We start from the raw sequence: 20,504 nt of genomic DNA, 5'->3' as shown, positions 1-20,504 counted from the left end.
ATTGTTTTGGACTCTACTGAACTCTAATTTTATTTTGGTTTATCTCTTAAAAAGCAGGTCTCTCTGTATATTTGTGAAAGATGTTTGATGTTTTATGGTGCACGTAGGTATTTATATGTAATCTGACACCGTGTAAGGTTTAACATGAAGCCACAGAACTTGGAGAAGGGTAAGACTCTTTAAGAGGTGGGAGGTGGAGCTAATCTATTTTAGAACTGATGAAGAATCTGAACTCCAGTAGTCCAAGAGGAAGCAAGAGCTGTGGGGGAAAAGAAAACAGGAACTTGAATTCAAGTTTAATTATATCCTAAAAGCTAAAGTTTGTTCTCTGGGTGGAACTTAAATCCAAGGAACTATCTTTGCAAAAATAAAGGACGTTTCCATCTTTTAAAAAGTGATCACTTTAGGATTTCAGTGGTCTGTTTTAAAATGCATAATTAAAACCTCTTTACAGGGACTGTGAGGGAATGCAGCCATCTTAAGTTGTGACAGGTGAAGAAAAGCAGGGCAAATTGGGGTAAGTATGACTTTTTTCATTTAGAATGTAATGAAAATTGAGGTAGTTTGAGTTTGAAAGATTTAGAAAGAAAGAAATAAAAGCTTGAGGGAAATATGAAAGATAGAAAAGAAAGCAGAAGGTTTAGGAGATAGATGGGGGAAAGGACAGCTGCAATCCAGTGTGCTCTACTGTTATAAATGGGTTAGGAAATTGTTAAGTCATTCTATTTAATCATGTGTTTTTGAAAGTACTGTAATTTTAGAAATCATAAACTTTAAAGTTCTTTCCTTAATTTAAGCAAAGTTTCAGTTAAAAACTGTTTTGCTATCACTTATGAAATTTGTGAGACTGTTAATTGTTACAATGGATTTTGTATCTAGAGAATTTAGGAAATAATACTATCAGGATAAATTGTAAGCTGTTTAGAAGAAAAGGAAATTTTATGACAGAGAATGGGGAAGGGGGTTTGAAGTTTTATGATATTTCAATAAAAAGCATAGAGACTTTGACCCTTCCACCTCTTCCTCCTCCTTAGCCCGGAAAATATGTAAACAGAGTGCAAACAGCCCTGGGTTTTTCTGTTAACCCCTCTCATTCCAGATTGGAAAAGGAAGAGAGAGTTTCACCATTTCCCTCACCTGGTGAGCAATAGGAAAGGGCTTGCAAGTCTGAAGGCTGGCGTGTGGCCTGTGAAGATCACATCAGGCTGGCCTCTCTCCTCTCATGTCAGTATTATTACAACTGCCAGAGTCAGTAGCACCTTTACTGGGAAGGGGCAACAGCTATAGCAAAAACATTACTTCTAATAACCTTGTGGCCCTGGGGCCAGAAAGCCTGGAAGCATTACTCAGGCAGAAAAAGGTTAGAAACTGACCTAAACACTTAGGTAAGCTTGCTCTCTTAATGTTGCAGTCTTACCATGTTAATCTTGAGATTCTGATTCTCCATATAAAGTATATCCAACAAAATTGAAGTCACCTGATGGGTAATAGGGTCATTTCAAGTTTCAAATTGGTAACCTTTCATATATGGAGTTCCTAAACAAGGAAATTGGTTGGCTGGGAATTTGAAAATATAGAAAACATCTCTAGTGATTGACTTTTAGGACAAATTTAAATGTTGTGATAGAAGTCCTGGTAAAGTATTGATTAGCGAAACTTGCCATTTAAGGTAAAGTTTTATGAGACTATAACAGGTTGTGTACTGAGATGTCTGGTGGATTATGAATATCCATCAGTAATCAATGGTTAATAACCCACTATCTGGGGAAATACCACCAACTACTGAGAAATAGGACTATTACAAGGAGAGTTCTGCATCTGGGAAAATGCTGAAAGGGCAATCAGCCTCAGCTTAGGATGGGATCCTTCTGACTCAGTTTACCCAATGTTTTCCTTTGAAAAGATATGTTTCCCATCTGACTGAGTCTGGATATGAGGTGGATATGATATTACATGTGGAAAACTGTGTAATGCTTTATCTAATCAGTTTCTTGCTTTTCCTTTCTATGGCAGGTTTCAGTAATCAAATTAAGTAATCAGTGAAAAAAATGTGAGCATAACATAAATATGTGAAATCTTGCTGTTTTCAATCTGAGTGCGTAGAAATCTCATATACTCTTGCATAGTCATGTGTGATATTAAAATCCCTGTAACAGAATATTTTTTCTGATTGTTATGGGAATAATTAGATGAAGGGGAAAGAAAATTGTGAAACGAAGATAGAATTAAATGTTGAATCCGAATTTTGGGATACATTTGAGCTACTGTCATGAAGTGTGTTTAATATATGAGCTATTCAGTTTAAGATTATATTCATTTTCACATCTTAAACAGCTTAGAGTGTTTAGCCTAATCTGCCTATTACTACATTACTACACACATGTTTGTATGGAATAAGGTACTTAAATGTTTCAAAATGACGTTAGGAAAATTGGATATTTGTACAGCTAATTAAAAGATCTAACTGTTATCCTATAAACTACTGAAACTAAATCAAAAACATCTTCAGTTTGGGAAAAAACTATTTCAGTGTAATTTGCTTACATGAGGGTAACTCGTAGAATAGACAGAAAAGTTAGTTTCATTATACTGTGCGTTCTCTGGCACCCAAAGACTTAGATGTTTTTATGGAGAGGAGAAAGGTCATAGTTTGTAATATTTGGAAAGTTCTCAGGGAAACCCTCATTGCTGGGGAAGATTGTGCTGTTTGATCTGAATTCATTCCATGATGTAAACATGAATTAAAGTTAGTATTTGAACTTATGTATATATGGTTCAATTGCTGAAGTATCTCATTCTTTCAGATTGAGCATGATTAGAGAAGGATAAATAAACTTGAAAAACAGATGCAAATCTATTACAGTAATATTGTTATCTTAATGGGAAATTTTATTTTGTTTAGTCAGAAACCAGAACAAGTGTACAAATGCATACAAACTATTTAAGGCTCACATTAAAGATGTTCCCTAGCCAATGTAAGATTATAATCACACCTGAAAATAATGATTGGAACTTACTATTCAAGAACTTATGAGACTGTAAACTAACTGTTTTTCTAAGTCTGAACCTAGGTATAATTATAAGGAAATGTATTGAGCCACTGATCCATGATGCCAACGCTGTAAAATCCATGATTTGCATTTATGAACGCAGAAGATATTCCCATGGGAAGGTGAGGGGAATGACTATTCCCCATGAGCTGAGGTAGGTATCTCCTAACTCAATTTCCCCACTATAAGAACTGGCATATTTTAAGCCTGGCTCAATGAAGTTGGCAGTCTTCACAACTTCTGCCTGGAATTGACATGAAGATAGGGAAATGTTGTTTCCATACTTCAGTCAAGTACCTACTCTTTTGTGGCATTTTTAATCAATAGTTTTATAAACACAATAAGAAATCTATTAAATAGTAGATTGATGTTGGAACAACTGAGGTCTACAGTAAGATGCATGTATAGGAATGAACCATTTTGGCATAGAATTTTAGCCCAAATAACAGCTAACTATTCAACTTTGACTATGTGTGTGTGAGTGTGTGTGTGTGTGTATATCCATACATACACACACACAAACACACACATATATATATTTCTGTATAAGTTAGGGTTCTTTAATTCTTTCTTATGGTATGGACACAATTAGGTCAATGGCTTGTGGAATCAAGATATTATTCTGATACATAGTTAATATCATACTTGTCTCAGTTTTGCTACAATTAGATAATCTTAAAAGAAGAATGGTTGGTGGACTCTCTTGTAGATGCTTTAAAAGAGGCATATCATGACCATAAGTTGGAATTGTTTAATGACTTGATATGTACTGTGTTATACTTGATTATTCAATGTATTCATGTATGTATTGGAGCCTTTTATTAATTCTTTAGTAGAACCTCATCCTCTTGATGGGGAAATGAGTAATGGAATAATGCAAAGTTTAAAAACTGGATTCTTTCTTTTTAAACATGAAAATTGACTAAGATTCTATTTTTGATTTTAAAGAATAGAGTTATAAGGGTTGAGTGATCATGTAAAATGAAAGGTCAATTTTCCTGGGCAATGGACGCAAGAAAGAGGAGTTCTGCAATAAAATAACAAGATGTTCTGCTGGAGAACTCTTGAACAACTCCCAGACCAGAAAACTGCATCATATGATATTTCCCCACCAAACAGCTGTATAAGACAAGATTTCTGAGTCTTAAATGGACAATTCATTGTTTGCCTTTTTCTTTCAGATCTCTGTATCTGTACTTACTAAGGGGACTGCCCCCTGTCATTTGTCAATGTGTCAGTCAAACTCCCCTTCTTCCCCTTCCCATATTTATTATGCCTACTTAAAGGAGAAAAGGAAGAGGGGAAGAATCCATTTGAAAAAGGCCATGAGAAAGTATTAATTAGATGTAGAAAGATGGAGAAACAAATTCTTTTTCTTAAAAAAAAAGTCAATCTCTCAGGAAGAAAGAAAGGAAAGAGAAACTTTGGAGTTATTAAAGGGTTTTGAAGAACAAATAAGATATTAGTAAAATTTAGTGGAAACGTGTTCTTAGAAAAAGAGAAAGGGGGGAACTGTGAATTATAAACATTATATTTCTTTGCAAAAAACAATTCTCAGTATAAGGGGGAAAATAGAAAATAATTCACCAAAAACCAATCTCAACCAGGTTGGAGTTTAGGACAGGGTAAGTAGGTCAGCTAGGCTTCAAGAACACATGCTTAATTGGTTCATGAATATTCACTTCTCCCCCCCAGGAGGAGCTAAAACTGATTTAAATGCATACGCAATGTATGTAGAGGGAGAGACAAGATTTCAAGGGATTAACATAAAGTAGGCATTGTAGGAAGTTGTACATCTCAAAGTATTCATCCAGTGAGGAAATAAGGGTGGGACTTTGAGATTCTGAACAGAGATAAATTAGCTGGTTCTTACTTCTATAGGTGTGAGTAGTCCTTGGCAGCAACACCTTCAATTCTTGCAAGGATTTTAAAATAAAGGAGGTGCCTCATCCTCCTTATGAGTCTTTGTCTTTCCTCTATGAATTTTATTCCTAACATTATGGAAATATAAACTGTGTCAATATGAGTAGCTACTGGTGCATTTCATTTGTCTTGAAAAGACATCTCTTCCGTCTTGGAAAAATGTCTGGAAAAAACAACAAATATTTCTATTATCCTTTTGGCACATTGCTACCCAGTATTCCTGAGCACGGAGAGAACAACTACTCTTGTTCTTGTCTTTTTCCTCTGATCCTTACTAAGGACCTACCAGGTGCTGTGGTAGATGCTAGGAGTACAAGAAAAAATATTGAAATAATCTTGACTCCCTTGATAAGCAAACAATTTGTGATCCCACAGGGAATAAAATACTTACATATAAAAACATATAAAACCAATTTAGAATAAGTACAAATATATACAAAATAGCTCAGTTTGAAGTAGTTTGATACTAGTGTTTGGGGCAAGAAGAAAGGGTTTCATGGAGAAGATGTTACTTGAAGTGTTTCATACAGAAAAAAAAAAATATCTCTGGGTTGGGTGGACAGAGCCAAGATGACGGAGTAAAAACATGAACTTTATAGAGCACTCCAGCAAGCCCAGTCAAATACCTGTAGAAAATGACTCCCAAAACAATCTGGAGCTGTAGAACCAACAGAATGATGAGGTGATACAGCTTATAAGACCACGGGGAAGTACCTATTGCAACACTGGGAGCAGAGTACAGTTCATTGTGGGTTGGAAATGCACAAAGGTGACCAGAATAAGCCTTGGGGAGGCTGAATCTTTCACACCTGTTGTAGTTTCCAGACTTCATGACCCCCAAATGCTGAGGATAAATTGGAAGGTCAGGGGGAAAAACCTGTGTGATCAATGCAGGAAAGTGGAATGATCTACGTCCAGTCACAGGGCAGCAGAAGGGGGAAGGAACAGAACCTACTGCAACCACTATTTCGGGAACTCTATGCCCACAGATTCTGGAAGGATTGAGCAGCAGACAATACAAACCACACTGGAAGCAGAGAACTACCTTGATAAAGACTTAAAAAGTCAAGTAAACGGCTGAGGAAATGAGTAAAAACCGAAAAAAGAATCAGACTATAGACTATAACTTTGGTGACAAGGAAGACCAAAGTATGCAAACAGAAGAAAACAAAGTCAAAGCTCCTCCACCCTAAGTCTCCAAGAAGAATATTTCATGTATCAGAGCATGCAATAGCTCGCAAAGGATTTTGAAAACTAAATAAGAAAAGTAGAGCAAAATTGGGAAGAGAAATGAGAATGATACAAAAAAAATATTAAAAAATGCATCAACTGCTTGCTAAAGGAGACCTAAAATGTTGACGAATATAAAACTTTTAAAAATAGACTCACCAAAAAGGTAAAGATATCCAAAGAGTAAATGAGAAGAATGCCCCAAAAAGCAGAATTGGCCAGATAGAAAGAGAGATCCAAAAACTCAGTGAAGAAAATAATTCCTTAAAGATTAGAATGGAGCATATAGAAGCTAATGAGTTTATGAAAAATCAAGAAATTATAAAACAAAACCAAAAGAACGAAAAAATAGCAAGCAATGTGAAATATCTCCCTGGAAAACAACTGACCTGGAAAATAGAGGTAGGAGAAACAACTTAAAAATTATGGATCTACCTGAAAACCATGATCAAAAAAAGAGCCTAACATCAACTTTCATGAAATTTTCAAGGAAAATTGCCCTGGTATTCTAGAACCACAGGGTAAAATAAATATTGAAAGAATCCACCAATCAAATCCTGAAAGATATCAGAAAAGAAAAACTCTTAGGAATATTGTAATCAAATTCCAGAGTTCCCAGATCAAGGAAAAAATATTGCAATCAGCCAGAAAGAAAAAAACTTTAGTACTGTGGAAATATGATCAGTATAACACGAGATATAGCAGGTTCCACATTAAGGAACTGAAGAGCTTGGAATATGATATTCCAGAAGGAAGAGGAACTGGGATTAAAACCAAGAAATACCTATACCAAAAAACTGAATATAATAGTTCATGGGGGAAAAATGGTCTTTCAATGAAATAGAGAACTTTCAGGCATTCTTCACGAAAAGACTAGATTAGAAAAGGAATTTTGACTTTTAAACAAAAACAATCAAGAGAAGCATGAAAAGACAAACAGGAAAGAGAAATCATAAGGGACTTACTAAAGGTGAAATGTTTACATTCCTACACAGAATGATAATATTTGAAAATCTTGAGGCTTTCCACAATATTTGCGTATTTGGAGGGATTATACACATATCAACAGAGGGCACGGGGTGAGTTGAATATGAAGCGATGAGAACGAAAATATAATATTAAAGAATGATACAAGAATATACTGTGAGGGAAAGGGAGAAACTGAATGGGGCAAATTATCTCTCATAAAAGAGGGGAAAAAAGCTTTTTCAATGGAGGGGAAAAGGGGGAAGTGAGAGGGAACAATGAATCTTACTCCCATCACATTTGGCTTAAGGAGGGAATAACATGTACACTGAATTTGGTATGAAATGTTTTCTTATGCTACTAGAAAGTAGGAGAGAAGTGGATAAGTGGGGTGTGGGGGATGATTGAAGGGAGGGCAAATAGGAGAAGGGAGTAATTAGAAGTAAACACTTTTAAGGAGGGTCAGGATCAAAAGAGAGAATATAGTAAATGAGGGGAAGGATAGGATGGATGGAAATATATTTAGTCTTTCACAGCATGACTTTTAAATGCAAAATACAGAGATACACATGTATAACCTATATTGAATTGCTTCCTTTCTTAGTGAGAATGGGTCATGAGGGAGAAAGGGAGAGAATTTGGAACTGAAAGTTTTAAAAACAAATGTTAAACATTGTTTTTACATGCTACTTGGAAATAACAAATACAGGTAATGGGGTATGGAAATTTACCTGTCCCTTCAAAAAAAACAGAAGAGATGGGGATAGAGAAAGGAGGGGTGTGACAGAAAGGAGGGCAGATTAGGGGAAGGAATAATCAGAATTCATGATGTCCTGAAGTGGGGCGAGGGGAGAAATGGGAAGAAAATTTGGAACTCAAAATCATTTGTTTTATTATTTTACTTGTTTTCAGTGTTCTGCAACCATTTCTATATATCTTAGATTCCTCTCCTTTCCCTCTACCTCCCCACTCCCTCCCTGAGACAGCATGCAGATTTATATAAGTTCTACACACACATTCCTATTAAATACATTTTCACCTTACTCATCTTGCACAGAAGAATTAAAATGAATGGAAGAAATCATATAACAAAACAAACATAATACAAAAGAAAATGATCTGCTTCATTTTATGATCGAATTCCATAGTTCTTTTCTTGGATGTGGAGGGCATTTTGCCTTAAGAGACCACTAGGAATTACTTAAGTTCTTGTGTTGAAATGAAGTACTAAGACTACCAGAAAAATTGTTCACACACTATGGTTGTTGCTGTGTATAAAGTTCTTCTGGTTCTGCTCCTTTCACTCTGTATCAGTTCACATAAGTCTTTCCAGGCCTATCGGAAGTTCTGTTCCTTTGCCCTTTGGGCAAAGTTCCAAATTACTCCATATTTAACAAAGTTAAATATACAAGTTTTTTTATTTTTCTTGGAGTACAACAGTAAGCCTGAGAACTTGAGGGAATGGAGGAGTAATATGGACAAAACTTTGTTGAATAAAAATTACTTTGACATCAATCTACAGGATAAACCAGTGTGCTAAAAGACTAAAGTCAGGGAGATGAATTTGAAGGTATATTTTTTGATAAAAACCTGAGCTAAGGAAGTAACTTGCAGGTGGAGAGTAGAAGTAAGATACTTAAGATATTGTGATGGTAGAAATGAGAAGATTTGGAAATAATTAGACAGTGAGGTAAGGGAGGATGAAGAGTCTAGAGTAATGCAATGTATGTGGGCATGTTGGGGAGGTTGGACTTAAACAAGCAAATAAATAATTTTTCTAATTTTAAACGAAATTTTGTGTTTTCACTATTTGTACTTTTAAAAGAGCGTTATACTGAGAAGGGCTCCATAATGTAAAATCAAGGATCCTCAGATACACAGAAGGGCATGCTGCAGAGGTTCTTATATCTGCTTTTCTAAAAGGAAAGCAACTTTTGGCTGCTCAACAATCTTCTTTAATTACATTCAACAACAGAGAAAATACAAGCAGAGAAATAAAGACAAACAGACTTGGCTTCCAAGTGTCTGAGTATACGCAATATATACATCACAGATCAACACATAGATCCAACTGTATCACCATTGCATACATACATCGCTACCAGAGAGAGAAACACCTACATTTGGTTTTTCAAAACTCGAGGACTCCCTCCTGGCTACCCAGATTCTCATCTGGAGGAACAAACCCTTCCAATGATTAATCCCACAAGCAAAACTTCACTTCAGAGTATTTACACACTTCTCAGAGCCAAAAGGCAGGACCCTAGGACCAAGTGCTTCAATAGAAAGTAACATATGATATTAAGGCCTATTAATGGGTGGGGAAGATCTTTAACTCTTTCTCCCCCTTCATTGACTTTACATTAACATTACACATAGGCAGCATGAGAATTTGGAAGAAGATCCATGACACAAATAAAAATGTTTAAGAACCTATCATATAAAGTTTCCTTAAAATCATTTAAAAGCTTCTTTTCTTGTTACTTTTATTATCTGTTCATTTCTTCTACTTTCTAACCTCCTGTCAAAGCTGCAGTTTTCCTTTTACTACTTCAGATACTTTTAATATCTTTGAAATGCTCCTCCTCCATTCCTTATTCCTAAACTTCCTATTTCTTCATATCCTTAATCTTCTTTTTTCCACATGATAACTCATAGTATTGAAAACAACACTACTTGAGGATCTTTACCATTTCTTATAAAGTATAAAGGAAACAACCTATACTATAAACACAGATAACTTTGGCAGAATTTAAAACATGGCATATGTAATGTAACTCATTTCAGTCTCTCTGCCATGTCACATGTGATAAATCAGAGTGTAAAAAGACATTCCTTGATTATCTTTGCCTGTTCTTGCCAAATATAGAGAGAACAATCTATATTCAAAATATAGTTATCAGTTTTTTCCTTTTAATCTGGAGTAGAATTTAACACACAGCACATTTGATACGTCACTTTAAAATTATTGCTGCTGTCTGTACTGATTGAAATTATTGGAGGCTTTTTCTGAGTTGTTTGTGACTATTAGAATGCAACTCCTAAACAGGTTGTTAATGTAATTTATCACTTTATTATAATTTGAAATCAACCAGCTGTTTCAGTCAGGTCTGAATTTTTGTGACGCCTTTTGATTTCTTTTTGATTGATACTGTAGTGTTTTGCCATTTCCTTCCCCAATCCATTTTCCAGATGACCAAACTGGAGCAAACAGGTTGAAATTACTTGCCCAGGGTCACACAGCTTGTAAGGATGCGAGACCAGATTTGAAACAAAGGTCTCCTTGATTCCAGAACTAGTGGTCTATCCACTGAACCATCTGGCAGCTTCGTTAATAATTTGGCAGCCATCCTCAATATCCTCTCCTTTCCCAGACACTTTTCAGACATGCCTTATTTCCTTTCCCTTTGTTAACCCTTTGAAGTCTACTCTCCTTTGTTGTTTTGGCTCCTCCAGAAATTAGATTTAGCCTTCCACTATTTCATTTTAGTCTCTTCTGATCCAAATAGATTTGTATACCGATTACTCACTTGGCTAGCAATGTGCCCTCCTATCTCCATGAGTAATTTTGGTTGTCATCTCAAGTTAAATTTTGATCATTCCTTAAATTACATTTTGAATTCTGTTAGTGTTGTCTTTTTTCTTTTCTGGTCCCCTAACTTACACCCATCATCACCAATCATCTCTATTCCTTCTTTGTTTTGTTAATTCTCTTGTAGAAGACGTATGGCAATTAACTTTAAAACTAAAGTTCTATTCGTGGAAAGGAAGAAGATCTGCTCACTTATTATAATGAAGTACAACAGATGGAAATCAGAGTGATATCCTGGTATCTACAAAATGTTCCAAGGTGCAGAAGAATGTCTTCAGTTTTTGGAAGGACATGGAAAGGATTCAGAAGGAATGAGGAAACATGGATGGAGTGTAATATGAATCATTGAAAGGAATACCCACATTGGTGACCTCATGAATATTAATGAAGTTTGTAGGCTGAACATTAATTATGAATCCTTTGTTAATTGAATTCCTATATATTTTCTGTTCATAAAGTCAAATACGCATTGTTGACAAATTTTTTAACTCTAAATCCTAAATAAATACCTAGGTTTTTAGCTCTATAAAAGCAGGAGCTATACCTATTTTAAGCCCTTTAATACTTTTCACAATTCTTCGCACACTTTAAACTATCACAGCAACAATCAATGAATTGAGCTTTGCCTAAAATTCCAAGATAATTGAACTGTGACAAGATTGAAGATATTCTGGATGTCTTAGTAGTCATATGAGATTATTCTATAGTTGGTCTAATCAATTCCTGCAGAGTTAAGAACACTGGAAAAAGTGAGGTGTAGTCGGTGTGTATATATTGGTACCAAGTAAACGACTGAAGAATGATGCAAGAGAATTAAATGGTTCAATATATTTGAACAAGTAAATCTAATTTAATCTTTTATATTTCTTTGGAAGCTAAATAATTTTTCCTTCTACTTTTCAGTCTACAATAATAGTCTGGTCTGATCTCGCAGACCAGAGAGCGGAGGCGCAGGCCAGGAGAGGAGTAAATTCTTCTCCCTTGATTGTGCCACCTTGGAGTAACTGAGAACTTAAAGGTCACCAGAGGATACCCTCCTCTTGACAAAGGACTAAAACGTGAAGGAACTTCCTGGGAAAATGCCAAAAAAAAGGGGAGGGGATTCTATAGAAGCCTACATTCTTAATGAATGGGTATTTTCTGCCATCCTTTTAGATGAAGAAGAACCATGCTTAGCATAAAAGGAAGACATAAAAGACAAGGCTTCTGCATACCACAGCTCCAAAATAAATATGCAAAATAGTTTCAGCCATGGAAGAGATCAAAAAGGATTTTGAAAATCAAGTAAGAGAGATGGAGGAAAAATTGGGAATAGAAATGAGAGCAATGAAGGAAAATCATGAAAAGTGAGTCAATAGCTTGCTAAAGGAGAACCTAAAAATGCTGAAGAAAATAACATCTTAAAAAACAGGCTAGAGGGGGAGAGCCAAGATGGCAGAGTAGATAGAAACACATATGCTAGCTCCAAATCCACCACCCATAAAATATCTGTAAAAAAGAACTTTCAACAATTTCTGGAGAACAGAAGCCACAGAACAACGGAGCATACAAGATTGTTGTTCCAGAGAGCCTGAAAACCTCTCACAAAAGGTCCTCTCACTGCGGACTCAGAGCCCAGCCTTGCCTTGGCTGCATGGCACCGAGAGGAGCAGATATGAGTAGGGAGCAGATCCGAGCAGGCTTCAGGGATGGGATCTCCAGCGACCACGAAGGTCCCTCCACCCACAGGTGACAAGGGTTGGTGAGAGAGTCTCTTTAGTGGGTCGAGAGGGGAGTGGGGTGTCCTCATAACTCAGGCGTGCTCGGGAGGCAGCAGTTGAGGCGGGAGCAGACCCAGGCTCCCAGAGCATGTAGGAGCCCCGATCCATTGTTGAAGGTATCTGCATAAACTTCCTGAGGGAACTGAGACCCGTGAGGTGGCCCTGCCCCCACCTGAGCACCTGAACTTGATCTCACACTGAATAGCAGCCCTGTCCCCCCCCAAAGCCCTGAGGCTGTGAAGCACCATTTGAATCTCAGGCCCCAAGCACTGGCTGGGAGGATCGAGAGGCAAAGTGGGTGTGAAGAGAATATTCAGAAGTCAAGTCACTGGCTGGGAAAATGCCCAGAAAAGGGGAAAAATAAGACTATATAAGGTTACTTTCTTGGGGAACAGGTATTCCCTCCCTTCCTTTCTGATGAGGAAGAACAATGCTTACCGTCAGGGAAAGACACAGAAGTCAAGGCTTCTGTATCCCAGCCCACTCAATGGGCTCAGGTCATGGAAGAGCTCAAAAAGGATTTTGAAAATCAAGTTAGAGAGGTGGAGGAAAAAGAGGGAAGACAAATGAGAGACATGCAAGCAAAGCATGAAAAACAATTAAACACCCCAAAGAAGACCCCCAAAAATGCTGAAGAAAATAACACCTTGAAAAATGGGCTAACTCAATTGGCAAAAGAGGTTCAAAAAACCAATGAGGAGAAGAATGCTTTCAAAAGCAGAATTAGCCAAATGGAAAAGGAGATTCAAAAGCTCACTGAAGAAAATAGTTCTTTCAAAATTATAATGGAAGAGATGGAGGCGAACGAATTTATGAGAAACCAGGAAAGCACAAAACAAAACCAAAAGAATGAAAAAATGGAAGATAATGTGAAATATCTCATTGGAAAAAAACTGACGTGGAAAATAGATCCAGGAGAGACAATTTAAAAATTATGGGACTACCTGAAAGCCATGATGAAAAAAAGAGCCTAGACATCATCTTTCATGAAATTATCAAGGAAAACTGCCCTGAGATTCTAGAACCAGAGGGCAAAATAAATATTTAAGGAATCCACAGACCACAGCCTGAAAGAGATCCAAAAAGAGAAATTCCTAGGAACATTGTGGCCAAATTCCAGAGTTCCCAGGTCAAGGAGAAAATATTGCAAGCAGCTAGAAAGAAACAATTAAAGTATTCTGGAAGTACAATCAGGATAACACAAGATCTAGCAGCTTCTACATTAAGAGATCAAAGGGCGTGGAACAAGATATTCCAGAAGTCAAAGGAACTAGGACTAAAACCAAGAATCACCTACCCAGCAAAACTGAGTACAATACTTCAGGGGAAATATTGGTCTTTCAATGAAATAGAGGATTTTCAAGCATTCTTGATGAAAAGACCAGAACTGAAAAGAAAATTTGACTTTCAAACACAAGAATGAAGAGAAGCATGAAAAGGTAAACAGCAAAGAGAAGTCATAAGGGACTTACTAAAGTTGAACTCTTTGTATTCGTACATGGAAAGACAATATTTGTAACTCTTGAAACTATTCAATATCCGGGTACTGGGTGGGATTACACACAAACACATGCACACGCACACGCACACACATATAGAGACAGAGTGCACTGAGTGAATTGAAGAGGATGGGATCATATCTTAAAAAAAATGAAATCAAGCAGTGAGAGAGAAATATATTGGGAGGAGAAAGGGAGAAATGGAATGGGGCAAATTATCTCTCATAAAAGAGGCAAGCAAAAGACTCATTAGTGGAGAGATAAAGAGGGGAGGTGAGAGAAAAACATGAAGTTTACTTTCATCATATTCGATTAGAGGAAGGAATAAAATGCACACTCATTTCGGTATGAAAACCTATCTTACAATACAGGAAAGTGGCGGATAAGGGGATAAGCAGGGTGGGGGGGATGATGGAAGGGAGGGCATGGGGAGGAGGTAACAATCTGAGGTTGAAACTCATGGGGAGGGACAGAATCAAACGAGAGAATAGAAGTAATGGGAGACAGGATAGGATGGAAGGAAATATAGTTAGTCTTATACAACACGACTATTATGGAAGTCATTTGCAGACCTGCATAGATTTGGCCTATATTGAATTGCTTACCTTCCAAAGGAAGAGGGTGGAGAGGGAGGGAGGAAAACAAGTTGGAACTCAAAGTTTTAGGAACAACTGTCGGATACTGTTCTTCCCACAAGGAAATAAGAAATACAGGTAAAGGGGTATAGAATGTTATTTGGCCCTACAGGACAAAAGAGAAGATGGAGACAAGGGCAGAGTGGGATGATAGAAGAGAGAGCAGATTGGTGATAAGGGCAATTAGAATGATCGGTATTTTGGAGTGGGGGAGGGGACAAAAGGGGAGAAAATGTGGAACCCAAAATTTTGTGAAAATGAATGTTAAAAGTTAAATAAATAAATAATTTTATAAAAAATTAACCAACAAACAAACAACAAGAAAAAACAAACAAAGAAATAAAAACCAACAGGCTGACTCAATTGGCAAAAGAGGTCCAAAAATCCAAATGAGGAGAAGAATCCTTTAAACAGCAGAGCTAGCGAAATGGAAAACCAGGTTCCAAAGCTCACTGAAGAGAATAGTTCTTTAAATATTAGAATGTAGTAGATGGAATCTAATGACTTTATAAGAAACCAAGAAATTACTAAATAAAACCATAAGAATGAAAAAATGGAAGATAATTTGAAATATCTCATGGGAAAACAACTGACATGAAAAATAGATCCAGGAGAGTTAATTTAAAAATCACGGGACTAACTGAAAGCCATGATCACAAAAGTAGCCTAGACATCATCTTTCCTGAAATTATCAAGGAAAACCACCCTGATATTCTAGAACCAGAGGATAATATATATGTATATATATATATATATGTATGTATATATATATATACACACATATGTATATATATATATATATACATGTATACATATATATATATACACATACATATATAAATATGAAATATCCGCTAATCATTTCTTGAAAGAGATCTGGCAGGAAAAACTCCTGGGAATATTGTAGTCAAATTCTAGAGATCCCAGGTAAAGGATTAAATACTGCAAGCAATTAGAAAGAAAGAATTCGAATACCATTGAAATACAATCAGGATAACCGAAGATCTAGCAGCTTCTACATTAAGGAATTGAAGTGTATGTAATATGGAATTCCAGAAGTCAAAGGAACTAGGATCAAAACCAAGAATCACCTACCCAGCAAAACTGAGTTTAATACTTCCAGGGAAAATGGTCACTCAGTGAAATAGAGGCCTTTCAAATATTATTCATAAGAAGAACAGAGCTGAATAGAAAATTTGACTTTCAGACATAAGAATCAAGGGAATCATGAAAAGGTAAAGAGGAGAGGGAAATCATAAGGGACTTAATAAGTTTGAATTGTTTACATTCCTACATGAAAAGATAATATTTGCAACTCTTGACACTTTTCTCAGTATTTGGGTAGTTGGAGAGATTACTCGCATACACACACACACACACACACATACAGATAGAAGGCAAAAGGTAAGTTGAATAGGAAGGGTTGATATCTATAAAAATAAAATTAAGGGTGAGAGAGGAATAAAATGGGAGGAGAAAGGGAGAAATAGAATGGGACAAATTATCTCCTATAAAAGAGGGAAGAAAAAGGTTTTTCAATGGAGCAAAAAAGGGTGGAGGTGAGAGAGAAGAAAGTGAAGTTTATTCTCATCATATTTGGCTTAAGATGGGAATAACATGCACAGTCGGGGAAAAGGGAATAAGAGCAGGGATGATAGAAGGGAAGGCAAATGGGAAGAGGGAGTTATTAGAAATAAACCCTTTACAGGTAGGACAAGGTCAAAAGAGAGAATAAAATATATGAGGGGCATGATAGTATGGAGGGAAACATAGTTAGTCTTACACAACATGGCTATTGTGAAAGTCTTTTGCAAAACTATATATATTTAGCCCATGTTGAATTAATTGCCTTCTCAGTGGGGAGAAGTGGGGAGAGAAGAAGGGAGAGAAGTTGGAGCTCAACGTTTTAGGAACGAATGTTGAGGATTATTTGCATGCAACCAGGAAATAAAAAATGCAGGTAATGGGGTATAGAAATCTATTTTGCCCAAAAGAAAAGAGAGAAGATGGAGATAACAGAAGGGAGAGGTGTGATAGAAGGGAGGGCAGATTGGGGGGAAGGGGCAATAAGAATTCACAGCCTTTTGGGATGGGGATAGAGGAGAGATGTTTAGAAAATCTGCAACTCAAAATTTTGTGGAAATGAATGTTGAAAACTAAAAATAAATAAATAAACTTTAGAAAATAAAAGAAGAGTTGCAATTATATGCATGTATATGCATTTGCAGATATGTATATAAGTGAATGTACGGATGTATTCTTTTTAAAAGACTAAGAGGGCAGTGGTAGTGTGCACATATATTTCAATTTCAGTGGAACACTTATTTCACTTTGAATAAATAACTATTTATACAAGCAAGCCCAGACAGAAAAATCACAAATCAATTTCAAAAGAAATGACTGATATTACTCATTTTGAAAGATGAAAATTAATGGAGAGAGCTGAGATGGTAGAGTATGGGCTCTCCCTCATAACCTCACAAATCACTGCAAAAATGACTCTAATCAAATTCTGAAGCTACAGAATCCAGGAAATGATGCTGTGAAGGAAATTTTCAGTTCAAGGCAGCCTAGAAGTTCAATGATATGCATCTTTCATGCTGGACTTGAAGTGGAGTGCAGTCCAGTATGGGTTTTGCTGGCACAAGTAGGGCCTGAGTGGGTCTTTGGCGGTGGGGAGGACTGAATCACTGGCAGCTGTGGTGATTTTCAGACTTCTTGACCCCAAACTTTGAGGACAACTTGAAAGTCAGTGGAAAAACCCTGTTAGACCTGTGTATTTATCAGATTTATGGAGAAGCGAAGAATTCTTGACTAAACAAGAGACTGAAGGTCTTATGAAGTCTAAAAGGGATAATCCTGATTACACTAAATTGAAGAGTTTTTGCCCAACCAAACCCAATGCAACCAATACTAGGAGGGAAACAGAAAAGTGGGAAATAATTTTGGCAACTAGTGTCTATGTTAAAGGCCTCATTTCTAAAATATACAGAGAACTGTGTCAAATGTATAAAAATACCAGTCATTCCCCAATTGATAAACGGTCAGAGGATATGAACAGGCTGTTTGCAGAGGAGGAAGTTAAAGATATCTATAGTCATATGAAAAAAAGCATTCTAAATCACTATTGATAGAGATGCAAATCAAAATAACTCAGAGATACCACATCCGACCTATCAGATTTTCTAACATGACAGAACAGGAAGATGATAAATGTTAGAGAAGATGTGGGAAATTTGGAATACTAATTCATTGTTGGTGCAGCTGTGAGTTTATCCAACCATTCTGGAGAACAATTTGCAACTATTTCCAAAGGGCTACAAAAATGTGCATACCCTTTGACTCTGCAATATTGCTTTTAGGACTGTATCCCCAAGAGATCATAAAAACGGGGAAAGGTTCCACATGTACAAAAATATTTATAGCAACATTCTTTGTGGTGGCCAACAACTGGAATTCAAGGGGATGCCCATCAGTTGAGGAATGGCTGAATAAAATATGGTATATGAATTTAATGGAATACTATTGTGTTATAAGAAATGATGAAGAGGGAAACTTCAGAGAGGCCTAGAAAGACTTATACGAACTGATGTTGAGGAAGAGGAGCAAAACCAGGAGAACTTTATACACAGCGACAACCACAGCATGCTAGGATTTTTTCTGGCAGACACAGAACTTCACTGCAAGGCAAAGACCTAAAAAATTCCCAATTGTCTGCTAAGGCAAAATGCCTTCCATATCCAGAGAAAGAACCATGCAATTCAATCACAAAATGTAGCAGATCATTGTCTTTTGTACTATGTTTTGGTTTGCTGTTATATCTCCCATTAATTTTAATTCTTCTATGCAACATTACTAAGGTGAAAATGTATTTAGTAGGAATGTTTTGTGTAGAACCTATATAAAATTGTATGCTGTCTCAGAGAGGGACAGGGGAGAGAGGGAAGAAGGAGAGGGAAGGAAGGAAAAATGCATCTAAATTTTATGGTAGTGATTGTAGAACACTGAAAATAAATAAAAGAAAATTAAAAAATTAAAAAAACAGTGAATGTTGAAAACTAAGTGTTACTGGAAAAATTAAAATACTATTAACTGGGGAAAAAAGAATGCTAATAGGCAACAGGAAGGAAAACCAAAGGAGTGTCTCTAAACTTTATCAAACTATGCTTAAGTAGGCAATCATCAAAACTAGCAGTGACCAGTTAAAAAAAATAAAAATCAATGGCACAGTGTAGGCAAGAACGATCCAGAAGGAATTTACCATAGTAGCTTGGTGTGTGATAAATCCACAACATGAAATAAATGTTTTAGTATGTCTTCTTCTTTCAAGAAAATTTCCGTTAAAAATACTAGGAAAATTAGGAATTAGTCTGGCAGGAATTAGCTTGACTACAACCTATGTAGTAAACCATAATAAGATTCAAATAAACACTTGAGCTACAAGATCACATCATATAAAATTTAGAAGAAAATTGAAAGAAATATTTTATTTCTATAACTTGAGGTGAGAGTGAGGAAAAGGAAAGATTTAACCACGCAAAAAATAATGCAAAATTAAAAAAAAAAGATCATTAACACATAAAAATATAAGCTTAGAGAACTCTGTAAGTTTACGTAAAGTGAAAAAAGGCTAAGAAATTACCTAAACAAGATTAATGCGTATAGAATAAGTTAAAATGTGATTTATAAGCAAGATATCAAGGGAAATGTTATAAATAGGAACAAGAGTTAGTTCCCCAATATAAATAATTTACACAGGGGAGAGGTCTTTGGGAAAAAGCAGAACACTTGCACTGCTGTTGGAGTTAAAAATGGAAGGATAGTGACTAGGGAGAATTTATTTTCTAACAGTTCTGGAATTCAGTTTGAAGCTTTACTGGATGAATGACTGAATAGCAGGTACTCTTTGGAGCAGTGTGTTACAACTGATAGACACCAAGTTCCCCAAGTGGAATGACTTGCATTGAAATGCCATTTCTGATTTATATACTCTTTCTGCCTAGAGGTAAGTTATTTTACCTCTCAGTATTCTAAGGATATATGTAACATTATCAGTTTCAGAATAGGTGCTAACCTCCTTTCCAAAGAAAAGTCTTCATCTGGAATTCCCTGTTAATGAAATCACAGACTCATTTCTTATCCTCCTTTGATAATTATCCCAAAGAAGTAAAAAAACAAAGAATATAACATCGTATTTACATTCATAGGAGCATTGCTAATTGATGGAAAGAACTAGAAGCAAAGTTTTTGTTTCTGGATCAGGAATGCCCAAATAAATCTGGCATGTGTATATAATGAAATATTTTGCACTAAAGGAAGGCAAAAATGAATTCAGAGAAGCTGGAAATTTGTTTGAAATGATATGGGATGAAATTATTGGTATGATGTGGATATTCTACATAAAACATTTGATAATGTAAAGAAAAACAATCATGCCGGATATTGTAGCTCTCATCAACATAGTCATCATCAGAGGATTGATGACACAGTTTGCATCCTCACTCTTGACAGGGAAATGGTGGACTAGAGATGTAGAACTCCTTTTACAGTATTGGTTGGGGCCAAAGGTTAATTTCTTTATCTTAATCATACTTTGATGTTAGAAGAAGAGTGTTCTATGGGGAAGAGAATATGGCATTGGGAAGTGACATTGACGTAAATAAGCATGAATAAAGCAATTATTAAGCCAAAATTATTATTTACTTTAATAATTGTTTTGTTGCGTTGAGATATTTCTTAAAATACTCAGGAAAACATAACTTTGTCCTTGTTAAAAGTCTGTGGTAAGAAGACAAAATGACGTAGGCGAAATGTCTTGAAAATGTAGGTGAAAATTCATCTTGTAGAAA

The 20,504-nt window shown here is 36.1% G+C and overlaps 1 long non-coding RNA gene across 2 annotated transcripts; it reads left to right on the top strand.

Annotated features, from left to right (window-relative positions):
* The first annotated feature begins 233 nt into the window (after positions 1–233).
* Positions 234–11,510, top strand: LOC140501656 (uncharacterized). Of its 2 annotated transcripts, none has more exons than XR_011966287.1 (3): positions 234–517; positions 3,061–3,204; positions 10,889–11,510. It is a non-coding gene; the product is annotated as an uncharacterized lncRNA (long non-coding RNA). The 2 variants fall into 2 exon arrangements; XR_011966288.1 differs by lacking the exon at positions 10,889–11,510 and adding an exon at positions 3,999–5,076.
* Positions 11,511–20,504: the final 8,994 nt, after the last annotated feature.

Source organism: Notamacropus eugenii, chromosome 4 (genome assembly GCF_028372415.1).
Source record: "Notamacropus eugenii isolate mMacEug1 chromosome 4, mMacEug1.pri_v2, whole genome shotgun sequence".
Classification (NCBI taxonomy): domain Eukaryota; kingdom Metazoa; phylum Chordata; class Mammalia; order Diprotodontia; family Macropodidae; genus Notamacropus; species Notamacropus eugenii.
Note: the sequence above shows the minus strand (reverse complement) of the source record. Positions and strands in the feature narration are given on the sequence as shown.